Consider the following 14,890-nt stretch of genomic DNA (forward strand, 5'->3'; position numbering starts at 1 on the left):
CGTCTGGTTGCCTGCCAAATCCCTTGAAATCTTTATCTTCTGGTTCATCATCTTCCTTCTGAGGCCATATCTTTCGCCATGCTTTGTGTAGACTTTCACATTTCACTGAGTTCCAGGCACATGAGAGATTAAATATGGCATTCTTGATATTGTACTTTTTTTTTGAAACTCAGCAATACTCCCGTCATAACTCGTCAGTTGCCGTATAAAATCACGTCTGTATAACATTTTCACATTCTGGATAACTCCTTGGTCCATTGGTTGAATAAGACTTGTCACGTTTGGTGGCAGGTATACAACAGATATGTTACCTTTAATGAGTTGATTTGCTGGAGGGTGGGCACAACAATTATCCAATAGCATAACAACTTTGCTGTTGTCGGGTTTATTTATAGCCTGTAAGTGTGCTTTGACGCTCGGCACAAAAACATTCATAAACCACCACAAAAAATCTCAGAATCCATCCAAGCATTGCTTTGTGACTTGTAGTGGACTGGAAGGGGAACATGGGGCGCGTCCTTGAAGCACCGTGGTTTAGCATATTTCCCTATAACTGTCAGTTTCACTCTGTGCGTCCCCGCAGCATATAGCACACACCAGTACAGTTATGCGTTCTTTATTTCGTTTGAATCCATTTGCAGCTGTTTCGTTCCCACCAGCTAGAGTTGTATGTGGAAGGCATTTCCACAATAAGCCAGTCTCGTCGGAATTATAGACTTGGTCTGCAGAGAGTTCATTTTCATTTATCAGCTTTGCTAAGTAAGTGCGAAATCTGTCAGCAGCTTCAGTGTCGGCTGATTTCTGTTCACCTGACACATCAAGTTTTCTTATTCCATGTCGTTCTTTGAAACGGGTTAGCCAACCATCAGAGAATGTGCAAGCTTCTGTCAACTCCATTTTCTCATAAAATTCCTTCCCTTATTCGATTAGCATCGGCCCTGATATTGCCGCACCTTCTGACCGCTTTAATGAAAACCACTTAAATAATGCAGAGTCCAATTCCTGTAGTTTGGGCGTGTGAAGAGTTTTGCGTTTCAAACAGTTTTTTTCAGACTCTCTCTCTGCTACGAAAGCTTTGAGTTTTTCCTTTTTTTTTTTGTCATACACAGTTCACTCGCCAATACCATACTCAAGCGCGATTGCTGCAACACGTACACCATGATTCAATTTGTCACATATTTCAAGCTTTTGTTTTAATGTCAGTGTTACGTGTTTTCTTTTCACCTTCATAATTCTCCACACTCAGTAAAACCTTTAAATATGTACAATCAACTGCTGTGCACGTCTACTCTGAGCTACCGGAAACGCTTCACTAAGCAGTTGCTCTCTATCGTGAGACATTTATCTTCCCCCTATCTTAATATCCTACACTCTCAGCGCGTCTTTTATTGTGTTCGTGTCAGATGTCACGCGTTTAGACAGGCGGAAAAAAATAACAGAGATGCGAGTGCGTGTATTGTAGTTACACGACGCGGCACACACACTTTTTTACCGTGGGAACACAGCGCACCACAACACTGCAGAACGCTTATAAAAAAAACATTTATTTTTCGGTTACAAAACACCACGGATTTCTGAGTAGCACGGATTCTCGGGGTCCGGATTTGCGAGAGTTTACTGTATTATAATTCCAGTATTGTGAAGAAAATAATTACAATTAAATGTATTTTTGTAACAATTGTGTACAAATAATGCATCATATCATCATCATGTTCCCCCTGAACTAACACATTGCTAAAGGTAGATGGCAAAATAGTTTGTGTTGGTTGATTGTGCAAAAGCCACTTATTGTAAGTGATAACAAACAGAATATTGTACAAGTAATGGGGAAAAAGAGGCATAGTACATAACGTAGTAGTTATCAACATTAGGAATGACTGACACCATCAATCTGAAGTCTGGTTACAAAATTACACTTTATAATGCATGTTTCAATCATATTTGATTAATACTACACCCAATTCAGACTGAACATTTATATGCATTAGTTGAATTCTATCTCATTCGTGCACTTAGAAATTATAGGCTGATGATGTATAATTTTAAATAATTAACATTTATGTGATAGAATCTTCAAACCCAAACCATAAAGGCGAATACTAATTGGCATATCTCAATAAACTTCTTAATTTAGAGGCAAATTTGTTAAACATTAATCTCACAGCAGATGATTATATTTTGTTTCTCATCCTCACAAAACATATTTGCATTCTTTGTATATTTCAGAAGACCCAGCTTAAGACAGTTCTTGTGAGGATGTTGCTCCTACTCTTCAGCCTCGATGCTCTACTACAGCTGCTAATTCACACAAAACCTTTATTTTGTATTTGGGTGTATCATTTTCAAGAGTCAATTGCATGCCAAATAACGTAGGTATATTATTATTAAGTAATATATTACATACAAAGCAGACAATTGCATTGTTGCTTTAAGAATTTCATGTTTGTATGGCAATTCTATGGCAATTAAAACCCAACAACTTATTCGTAGCAGATGTAGTATTTTTCATCACACACTCATTAGTCATCAACTTACCTACCCAGTGGCAATAATGATATTCAACTTTACGTAAAGTTGGTGAATGGAGCATTGTTAAATACATGCAACAATGTTAACACCATTAAGAGAAAATTGAGAAAAATAAGTCAATCTTCACTTGGGAAACATAATTAACTTTTCCATCCATTTGTACATTTATATATTTTGTTTTCGTTAAATGTATCTACTGATATTTTAGTGTTATCAAATTTCAAAGTGAAATCTCGTTCCGAGTTATTGGTACAATATTTTAATTTAACTCACACTATTGATACTATAATTGATAGAGTATATTGCTACAGGTCACTACATAGTCACTTAATTCTCGTTGCTGCACAGTAATATTTGTAAGTTATGTTGTCTTAAACTACACATTGATACCACAAATAGGTAATATGTTAAAATGGCAAATGTACCTTTAAATATATCAATGTCAATAACTTAGGTTAACCAGATGTACCATACAAAGCCTAAAGCAATAAAAAGTTTTGCATACACCCAAATAATGAAAGGAATGTGGTATTGCCTGCTTGTTTTATCACCTAGTTTTCTTATGGCTTGTACCCTCTTGTGCAGTAAAAACTACTGAGTTTTAAGGACACCTTTACATCATCTTCACCACTATAAAGAGGTAGAAAGTTTGTAATATCACAAAACCTTCAACGGAATAACAAAGTTAAATATTTAGTCTAACAATTAATTTCAGTGATTAACCCCAATTGTACAGAATTCTCTGATACCACACATCAAATCTGAGCATAGTGTACATCTAAAATTTGTAGCCCTGGTGTTTACTTAAATCACCACTTACATTTACTTAATAGGTTCAAAGTTAGACAGCAAAATGTGCCATTTTGAATTTAAAGGTGATCAAAAAGAACAATGAATTGGACAGTTTTGTTATACATAAAAGTTTTTCACTTGGACCACAGCACTTATGAAAATCAAAGGACTTTGAAGTGGCTCTTAATAAGAGACAAAAGTATTTACTATTTATGTACAAATATATATAATTATAATAAAACAAGGTGTGCTGAATCACAAAACGTATGAGCCAGAATGAGTTACAATAACATTACAGGTTTTCTCAAAGAGGTACGACGCACATGACGAGGTTTCTTCCAAAGTCATGTCAAGAAACACACATTAATACCACATCCCGTAATTCAAAATCCAAAAACATCAACTCACAGAAATTGAACATTTTCAGATTCATACTGAAAGTAATAAACATAAAGTAGCAGTATGTGAAATATGTATGTAATGTACATGTATGTGTACATGAAATGTTTTAGCTGATGGAAATTAAATACGGCATGCAATATAAATTAATGTGTGTGGCAGAGCATTTAGATAAAAGTAACAATTTAAATAAATAATAACATGCAAAGGTGACCATAAAGTATTTTGTATTTTGGAACCATATTATAAATACATGAAATACATATATAGTAGCAGTCAATATCAGATCTCAAACAGATATGGCTAAAGGTCTCCAGAGAAACATCAGACAGAAATGTACAAGAATTATGAAGGGCTTTTAACACTGTGTACTATGTTGTGATTTGTGTTAATAGTATTGAAATACTAAGATAGTGAATAAAATTAACAACTTACAAATAGTTGCCACAAGAAATAACATACACTACACAATCAATTATATGTATACATCAAAAAGTTATAGTCAATAGGTTCCATAACAATATTTCTTGATATTATCTTGTTATGTATTAATGCACGATTATAAAACAATTAAAACAACTGTAACAAGGAAAATGTTAAAATGTAAAATCTTTGCTTTTGGCATTGCATTTAAAAGATTTGTAGCTGTACTTTTGTATTTTCATATCTTTACCCTTCTTGTCAAAAATAAAAACATTGTAGAAGAATATTGTTATTTTATTGAAACAAACAAGGGTAGTTCAGTGGTAAACCACATGACTGCTTACTACAAGCCTAGGCAAAGTTTGCCCACAATTTCCCTGAAATGTGTGTCTAAATAACATGCAAAATCATTAAATAATAAATTATCTTCAATATGATGTAAAGGAAAACTGTAATTCCTGAATGTTTGAATGTTCCTGGTCATGCCCGTCGAGGATGTAGAGACAACAGAATCCCTGCCAGCCCACTAACTGATCTGCACACAGCTGGCACACGAGGGGCTGGAACTCGCAGCACCGAGCACTGAGTGGAGCCATGACTGGCGGCAGCAACAGGATCTGCAAAACAATCAACTAATTTTCAATGTTCCATTTGGAAACATTCTTACCCAACACATCGAGAGTATTTCAATCATGAAACCAGTTTTTACCCCCTGATTCCCAATGTTTTTTGCATAATAGTTGAATTCACAGTTTCCTGCCTATTTTCACCACACCTGTATATCTAAATGTTTTTAAACAAATATATTTTATATTACTTTTCTTTCTTAAGATATAAACCATTTTAACTAAACAAAAGTAAATGAAATAAGATCCTATACCATAGGCAAGTGAACAAAATGAAACTTGAGACAACATAAATATGTTTGCACAATAATACTTTTAACAAAACATTACCTATTTCATCAAGTTAAAATACAAAAGAATCAAAAAGCAAAAATATAAACAAATGTACTTCTTTACTCAGACATTTGTAAAAGGCTGCATTATTAGAAAATTCATGTAAATTTCTTAATTTAATTGAAATTTGTTTACAAGTTGGAAACAAAATGCCAGGGCCTGTAGGTATGTGAAGGATTAAAGAAACTGCAATGGAATGGCTTAGCAACAAATGAAGATATATCATTTAATTATTCATAAGTAGCCATAACAATGAGTGCAAAAATCATAAAATATTCATTCCAGCCAAACAAACCTAATATTAAACGGTACGATCATGGTCACTGATTTCAAAAAGCCACGTAAAACAATGTGTGTAAAAAATCATTTCAAAACAGCTAACTGAAATGCCGGATGATGAACTCGTTCCTGATGGCCAGGCGCGCCCAGGTCGGAGAGGAACTGGTGGGATTGGCACATCATTGTTGGCCTGTAACAAACCAATCAATATATTACAATGCAGGCAATAATTGTTTATAGGTACATTATCATTACTATAGTGTAAATGGTCTCTACCTTAGCTTTGTATCAATTATAAAACATGTTTGTTTTACACACACGCACTCGCACGCACGCACTCTCACACACATATACACACGCAAGTTGTGTATAAACAACAGAAGACACCATCAGAAAAATACAGCAAAAAGCTTTTCATCTGGCATGCTATGGTTTGCCACTTTCTGTAATGTAGCACCAGTCGAGCCCCTAATTTGCAGATTTCTTCAGGTGGATTTTGCCAGTTGACCTTGGCTGCCAAGATATCTAGTTTGCTTCAATGTTTATTGCCATTGCCTGTTTAAATATTTGTATAAGGTTCCTATTTTATAGCTGTTTATATATCATATTATAGGTACAAAAGCATTTGTATTTTCAAAGAGGAAGTAATATGTAATAAACATCATTGCAATTCACAAACTGAACAAGTATTTGTACTATGCACTTCATTTGCAAATAATACACTAAGTTACAGGGAAGAAATCCCAGGTGTCGCCAATACTAATTAATAATATATAACAAAACACTTCTCACCTGCAGCTCAGCTTCTTCCACATAATCATTGTGCCTGATACCAATGTTGTGACAAATGGCACAGGCAACAATGATAGCTGCTGTTGTCTGCAGCTTGTTTCATAAAACAAGCTGCAAGCAGGGAAAGCGCTGCTTCCAAACACTGAACATCCTTTCCACCAGATTCCTCGTCCGAGCATGAGCCATGAGTACCTGTGTGATTACCTTAATGTGTATCATTACTACACATAATATGTACATTATACACATGTAAAACATGCTGGTTCACACTGTATTCAATAGAGACAACCTTAATATCACAGTTGAAACCAGCAATGGCGAATGTCACAAAAGTTTTAAATTAATCTTCTCTAGTGCAAATAACTTTCAAAGAATGTATTAATACCATATGTGTGTGTGTGTGTGTGTGTGTGTGTAAACATATATTTGTATGTATAGATTAACTATCTAATATAATTTCCAAAATGTAACATTAAATTAACAATAATTGAAAATATTATGTTCATAACAATAACGATCTGGCTGTAGAAGAAAATGTTTCTCCCTTGCTTGGTGGTTTTACAATAATAGATGTTTGCACTACAAAACTTTGCTGTAGTCTATTTGCACCATATTTTACTTTGCCAAAAAAATTACGTTGAAGTTTAGAAATGAGTAAAGCTAAGGTGTTGGAGCAACAAATTTTGTTGCGAGCTTTAAGAGTTAGTATATGGAGATTAGTCCAGTTATGACACATTTGAAAACAATATATTATATGTATTTCACATTATTTAATTTAATCACACTTGCAGCTTTAAAAATGCTGTTAATGTTGTTATGAACTATGTCATACCTCTGCTCTGCATCTGTACGGACTGGCTGCTCTGGTATGGGCGTGAACAGGTATGGCAACTGTGGGTAACCACTGTCTCCCAGCAGCAGTCCCTGCACACGCCCATCTTCGAATAAGCTAGAGAACATTTCAAGAATATCATAAACACAAATTGTTTCAAACTAACCATGTTTTTCTAGTTACTAGTAGTACATACAATTGTGACAGCTATTTATATATGAGTATAAAGTCTAAACATATACCAGAAAGTGCCACTCCCACTACTGGAATAATTTTGGTAAGGCACATTATGCTTCCCTGAGCAAAGATTGGAGCGAATGTCACACCTGTCCACCAACAATTTGATGTTATTCTGAAGAACAGTCTGTTTTCAGTAAAAAAAACTTACAATTCCACTTTTTTTTTTTAAATATTTCCTCACATTTACATTTTCTTAAAATCATACTTTTAGAACATACTATTACACCTTATGTACCTACACAAATATTAGTGTAAATGGTGAGATCAGTTGGTTACATTGGCCATGTCAACAAATCATGAATACAAGTGAACAGTTGGTTAGCTATGTTAACAATGCTATACATTAGAAAGAATGGATAGTATGAGGTTTAAGTTCTGTATCACATGTTGTACATCTGCCTTGCTCGTGATGGTTGGCATCACTGATAACAGGTGAATGTCAGTTCCGGTTATGGCGCCTGTATATGTACCACGGTGAACGGACAATAAAGAATATTAAGTGCTAACTACATGCACTTGCTTATCTACAACTTAAAACCTATGATCTCAAGTAAAACATGGCGCAGTCGTGTGGAATTGTGTTCATATTTCAGTTCGTCCATGTTCGTTGGATTTGTGTGCTATAGGTGATATAACCTGTAGGTGTGCGTTTGTTTGTCGACACGTGTTTGTCGGACGTCGGTGGTTAATAGTGAATATCGAACAATGTTGTTGACAGACTGAATCGTATAGTTTTTTTCTGTTTGTGCCATGGCAGGCCTCAATCTTGTAAAGCTCCCTGACTCTGTCGACTTGGAGAGTCCCACGGCCCGAAAAGACTGGGAAGTGTTTGAAGGAGATTTTGAAAATTATTTAATCGCAACGGGCCAGGATGAGGGCCCAGATAAGGTTAAGATCGCCCTACTCAAAAACATGTTAGGCTCCCAAGGACGAGCCCTTTTCGAAACTTTCGACATCCCACCGGAGGACAAGCTTGTGTATTCTAAAGTAAAGGAAGCGTATCGCGTGTTCGTGGCACCAAAAACAAATCCTTTGTATGAACGGTTTGTTTTTAACCAGCGTGTGCAACTTGAGGGTGAGACTTTTGATCATTTCTTGACTGATTGCCGCCGCCTGATTAAAAAATGTGGCTATGAGCGCCCAGTTTCGCAGGAAGAGAATATGCTGGTTGACCGCATCGTCCAGGGCATCAGAGATTCGTCCGTTCGGGAGTCTCTGCTGAGGTTAGACAATGCTACTCTTACTAAAGTTGCTGCACACTGCCGTCTGATGGAACAAAGTCAACAACAAGCAAAGGAGATTCAAGCTCGGAGTTCTACTCACGATAGTGTAAGTTGTGACTTTGTGTCCACTAAGGATAGGAAGTCGTCACGCCCAAGACAAAACAGCAAGTTTGGTGATAACGGTGAGTACAACTGCTCAAGGTGCCAGACACAGCACAAGGCCAGACAATGCCCAGCATATGGAAAAAAATGTGCCAAATGTGGCATTATGAATCACTTTGCTGCCTCGTGCAGAGTTCGGAAAGTTCGGGAGGTAAAAGCAAAGCATTCTTCTAGTGAGAGTCTATACTGTGATGCGGTGACAGTCAATTCTGTGTATCCTAGAGGGACTAGAACAACCCACATCAATGAGTGGAGGGAGCGTATACTGATTGAGGACAAAGCAGTGAACATAAAATTGGATCCCGGTTCTGAAATAAATATTTTGCCACTCAGTTTGTTCAGGATGGTTGACAAACAGTTCAAGGTCAGGCCAACATCCCTAAAAATTGAGGTTTGGGGTGGGACCATTCTTGCAGCAAAAGGAGTAGTTAATTTGTGTTGTTCTGTCAAAGGCCAAGAGTCTTATGTTGAATTTGTTATAGTTGACTCTGACAGCACTCCTTTGTTAGGGCTACAGTCTTGTGTTGACTTCAATCTTGTGAAAAGGGTTCACTCAGCTTGCCACGAGGCAAAGGACAGATTCATTAAAGAACACAATGAAGTATTCACTGGTTTTGGCTGTTTCCCCCAAGTATGTAGAATTAACATTCGCGACCATAGCAACCCTGTTTGTAAGCCTCCAAGAAGGGTCCCTAGAGCAATCAGACCTGCGTTAAAACAAGAACTGGACAGACTCGAACAGAAAGGCATTATATGTAAAGTTGACAAGCTCAGTGCTAGCGCTTGGGTGAGCAACCTAGTTGTTGTGGAAAAGTCAAGTGGGAAGTTGAGGTTATGTCTTGATCCAACTGACCTCAATAAGGTGGTGATTCGAGACTACCATGAAATACCGACATTGGAAGAAATGTCCGAGAAGCTCACAGGGAAAAAATTTTATTCAGTGTTTGATCTTAAGGAAGGGTTCCACCAAGTGCAACTAGATGAAGACTCGTCTCACAAGTGCTGCTTCTCGACACCATTTGGGTGCTATCGCTATCTACGCATGCCATACGGCATTGCCAATGCCCCAGAAAATTTCCAGAAGTTTATCGAAGAGAACTTTGCCTCTATTCCTGGAGTGGTGACATTCTTCGATGACATCCTCTGCACAGGCGAAACAGAAGGTGACCATGATACGTGTGCTCAGCAAGTGGTGGAGCGTGCAGCCAGCCTTGGAATCAAGTTCAACCCAGATAAGCTTCAATATAAGGTTTCCGAAGTAAGGTATGTGGGCCAGATCTTCTCCGCCGCAGGCATGTCACCTGATCCTGAGCGAATCCGAGCTCTAACTAGTCTACAGGCTCCCAGCAATCGCAAAGAACTTCAACGTACTTTGGGGATGTTCAATTTTGTTCGCTGTTATATTCCAGGTATGTCTAGTGTGTGTTCCCCATTGTATGAACTTCTTAAAGCAGATGTAGACTGGTTGTGGCTCCCGTGTCATGAAGAGGCTTTTTGTAAACTCAAGTCGCTCATCACTAGTGCCCCTGTTCTGGCAACTTTTGATCCCACAAACCAACTTGTTATACAGTGTGATGCATCACAGAGTGGGCTTGGTGCTACTTTGTTTCAGGAGGGCCCAAAGGGTCTCCACCCTGTGCACATTGCCTCCAGGTCCCTTACAGCAGCAGAAAAGAGCTACTCCCAGATTGAGAAGGAGCTCTTAGCAGTTTCTTTTGCCTCAGCTAAATTTCACTACTATATTTATGGTAAGCAGGTCCTAGTGCAATCTGATCATAAGCCACTTGTGAATGTTATGGTCAAACCAGTTCATCATATAGGCTCAGCACGCCTTCAGAGGTTACGTCTTAAACTGTTGAAGTATGACCTAAACGTTACTTACCTACCTGGTAAACTCATGTATTTCGCAGACCACCTGTCGCGGTCATATCTTACAGACAAGGTATTCGACGATCCTGCAATGGTTGAGGTAGTACATTCCGTCAGTAAGCACTTGCCTATGTCAAACAAACGCTTGCTTCAGTTCCAGTTGGAAACAACTAAGGACGCGGCTCTCTGTCAAGTGTCCCAATTTTGTCAGTCAGATTGGCCCCCCTACAGTAGAGTTCCTCAAGTATGCAAACCTTATTACAAAATGCGGGATGACTTGTGTGCTGAAAGTGGTTTAGTCTTCCTCGGCGATAAGGTTGTTGTTCCTGAGGCTCTAAGACCATATGTTCTACAGCTGCTTCATGAAGGCCACTGTGGAGAATCGAAGACCAAGTCCAAGGGCCGTCAGTTGTTTTACTGGCCATCTATGTCAGTTGATATTGTGCAGTTCATTCAAAAATGCTCTGTGTGTGAGAAGTTTCGCCCAGCCAACTACAGACAGCCCCTCTGCCCACATCCCATTCCAAAGCTGCCATATGACACAGTAGGTGCAGACATTTTTGACTTCGCTGGGAAAGATTATTTGGTTCTTGTGGACAAATATTCCAAATGGATAGATGTGTGTGAACTTCCCAAAAAGACTTCCTCTGCCGTCATCAGTGCCATGCAACAAGTATTCAGCACTCATGGCCTCCCACGAGTGCTGATGGCTGATAACATGCCATTCAATTCTCATGAATGCCGTCAGTATTATGCCCTGAGTGAAATTGAGCTACGAACTAGTAGTCCTCATTATCCACGCAGTAATGGGTTGGCAGAAATGGCAGTAAAGATTAGCAAAATGCTGCTACGCAAAAGTCAGGGCACTGATTTCAGAAACTTACTTCGTGAATATAGAAACACCCCTTTTCCTGGCTTAGACTGGTCCCCCTCTCAGTTACTATTTAATAGGAGACTTCGGAGTAAACTGCCTGTCTCATATAACACCCTCAGACCTAGAGTCATCTCCCCAGAACACGTGGTGAGAGCATTAATGTCAAAGGAGAAGCAGATGAGAGACGTATACAACAAAACGGCCAGGCGACAGGAGATAACATTCGTTAAGGGGGAAACTGTGGTTGTCAAAACCCACAAACATGACAAGTGGGAGCCGGGAGTCATTGTGGGCAAACACTCATCACCTCGCTCCTATTGGGTGCGAGGATCAGGTGATAGGATAGTGCGTCGCAATGTGATCCATCTGAGAAAAACCACTACCTCGCAGAAGCCCCACCAGTCAGCTCCATGCCTGCTCGAGGTTCCCAACACCAAGACTGATGGCGAGGAGGGTAACCGCCTGAAGCAGACTCCACGCACCTCATCATTGGAGCCTGACTTCCGGGGGTTTGAGCCTCAAACTTCGACGAATGCAGTGACTGATGTGTCTACTGTGCAGGGTGATAAATCTCAAGAAGCAACAGACAGCAGTGGCCATACCTTGGCTACCAAAAGTGGAAGGGAGGTGAAGCCTGTGAAGCGCTTAAATTTGTAATGTTGTCTGCTTGTCAATTAGTGTGTTGTAAGTGAGTTGTGAATTGCACATGTGTGTTTCATGCAGTATACTTGTTTTCTGAATTATAGTGTGTACTGTTAATAAGCAATTGCACAACTTTGTATGTAAGTTTGGTCTCAACAAGTAAACCTTAGAACCCTAGCAAGTGGTCACATGTCTCGCAGTATAAAGGGGAAGGTGTTGTACATCTGCCTTGCTCGTGATGGTTGGCATCACTGATAACAGGTGAATGTCAGTTCCGGTTATGGCGCCTGTATATGTACCACGGTGAACGGACAATAAAGAATATTAAGTGCTAACTACATGCACTTGCTTATCTACAACTTAAAACCTATGATCTCAAGTAAAACATCACATATCCAAGTTTTTCCTTTGATCCTGATGGCAGGATCCTGTATACATTGATCCTTAGATAATTGAAGTTTGCTGTTTTCAATTACTATGTCACTAGGTAATGGACAAAAAAAACACTTGCCATGTAACAATTAATTATGATCTAATATATATATATATATATATATATATATATATATATATATATATATATATATATGTATGTATATGTGTGTGTGTGTGTGTGTGTGTGTGTATCAACACACACAAAAAAGGCATTTCCACAAGACCAGAGACATAATTTGTTTGTATAGCAAAATTCTAGATTTAATGTCAAGGATCTTTTGACATAGTAATTTAAAACAGCATTATGTACCAAATGATGAATTCAAAGCCAAGGAATGAACTTGGTAAAGTGATATGGAATAATTACCATGTAGGTGACATAACCAATAAAACTATTTCCAGGTTATTTACATGTACCTAACCTTGCAAAACAGACCTTTTCCTTAATATCATACACACATCCTTACAACTTGTAAAAGCTATAAAATACCCAAAGCTACTTAAGGTATCAATTTAATTCGATAGTAAAAAAATGTCAGGAAATCGACACAATAATTTGAGGATTTTAATTTTACATAATAAAGGGTGGCTTTTAGAATTACCAGATTCAAGAAAATGCTCTTGACAAATTGAAATACTTTACAATCAAGCTACCTACATGAAAGAACTATGTGCTAACATGAATATTGTATTAAATATTGAAATAAATACAAACTAGACAAATTATTTCAATTTATCTCACAGTTCACATTTCATATTAAGGTCTGTCACGAAACATGTTTCAACATGCCTTAAAATGTTTACCTACGTACCTGTATACTAGAGGTGTAAAAGTAACGAAAAAATGTGTACCCGTATGTATTCGTTACTATTAGATCTGTAGCAAACCGTATGTATTCGTTACTGAGTAACGGGTGCGGCATCTAGTAACGAGTAAAGAAACGTTACACACGAATGCATTTCGTTACTCGCATCTGTCGTATGTATCACGCATGCGCGCGCGTATTCGTTACAAAGAACGATGTTTGTTTATTAATAAAAGTATGATTTGGAAATTCGTCGTCCAAGTTTTTTACTGTTTATTAAAGGTATTGTGTGTGTAGACAAAGTTTTAGATTCGAACAGAAACAACGTAAGAAAGTATTTTTTACAAATTATAAATATGTATGTTTTTGTTTTTTATAATCGCGTATTTCCACGTTTTATGTTCTTATCTTAAAAGATATATTATAATAAAGTCGCTCTAATGAGAGTTAATTGTTTCTTGGTTAACAAAAGCTGTTAATTATCAAATATTTTTAATTGTTTATATTCGATTTATTTTTATTTACGCGACGTCATACTGTACGCGTACGAAATACGACTCGATTCGATGCTGTTACATAACATAGCATGTGCCATGTCATGCGGTATCAGAAGTAACGAGTAACGATACGAAAGTAACGAGTACTAATTGTTATAGTAACGAATACATACGGGTACACATTTTTTCGTTACTTTTACACCTCTAGTTACTATAACAATTAGTACTCGTTACTTTCGTATCGTTACTCGTTACTTCTGATACCGCATGACATGGCACATGCTATGTTATGTAACAGCAACGAATCGAGTCGTATTTCGTACGCGTACAGTATGACGTAGCGTAAATAAAAATAAATCGAATATAAACAATTAAAAATATTTGATAATTAACAGCTTTTGTTAACCAAGAAACAATTAAATCTCATTAGAGCGGCTTTATTTTAATATATCTTTTAAGATAAGAACATAAAACGTGAAAATACGCGATAATAAAAAACAAAAACATACATATTTATAATTTGTAAAAATACTTTCTTACGTTGTTTCTGTTCGAATCTAAAACTTTGTCTACACACACAATACCTTTAATAAACAGTAAAAAACTTGGACGACGAATTTCCAAATTATACTTTTATTAATAAACAAACATCGTTCTTTGTAACGAATAAGCGCGCACATGCGTAAAACATACGAAAGATGCGAGTAACGAAATGCATTCGTGTGTAACGTTTCTTTACTCGTTACTAGATGCCGCACCCGTTACTCAGTAACGAATACATACGGTTTGCTACAGCTCTACTGTATACTTCCCCCCGAGCACCGCCGGGGCTTTTGATTTTTATGTGGGTGCAGTCACTCCTGTAACACCGGGAAAGTGTTAAAATCGTAGCTTGTTCAATCGAAATTCATCGCCAGTGGGAAACCGTATCAGATGTAGAGTATGTTGCGCTAAACCGACAGAGATACGTCTGATAATTCGGGAAACTGTGGACTCGCAAACGCCTGTTAACTCGCCTGCCACCATCTGTAAATAGTATTTCACATTGCATCGATATGTGCCTATGCAAACCACAAATTAAACACTGCATACTGAAGTGCACAATAGGCTAACCTAGGCAAAGAGTGAGAGATGGTA

The 14,890-nt window shown here is 37.7% G+C and overlaps 1 long non-coding RNA gene across 1 annotated transcript; it reads right to left on the minus strand.

Moving 5' to 3' along the window:
- Window positions 1-3,926: 3,926 nt before the first annotated feature.
- LOC134530965 (uncharacterized) lies at window positions 3,927-6,995 on the minus strand. The gene is made up of 2 exons (XR_010074900.1): window positions 5,485-6,995; window positions 3,927-4,760 (listed from the first exon to the last, which is right to left on the minus strand). It is a non-coding gene; the product is annotated as an uncharacterized LOC134530965 (long non-coding RNA).
- Between the last annotated feature and the right edge of the window lie 7,895 nt (window positions 6,996-14,890).

This window comes from Bacillus rossius, chromosome 1 (genome assembly GCF_032445375.1).
Source record: "Bacillus rossius redtenbacheri isolate Brsri chromosome 1, Brsri_v3, whole genome shotgun sequence".
NCBI classification, from domain to species: Eukaryota; Metazoa; Arthropoda; class Insecta; order Phasmatodea; family Bacillidae; genus Bacillus; species Bacillus rossius.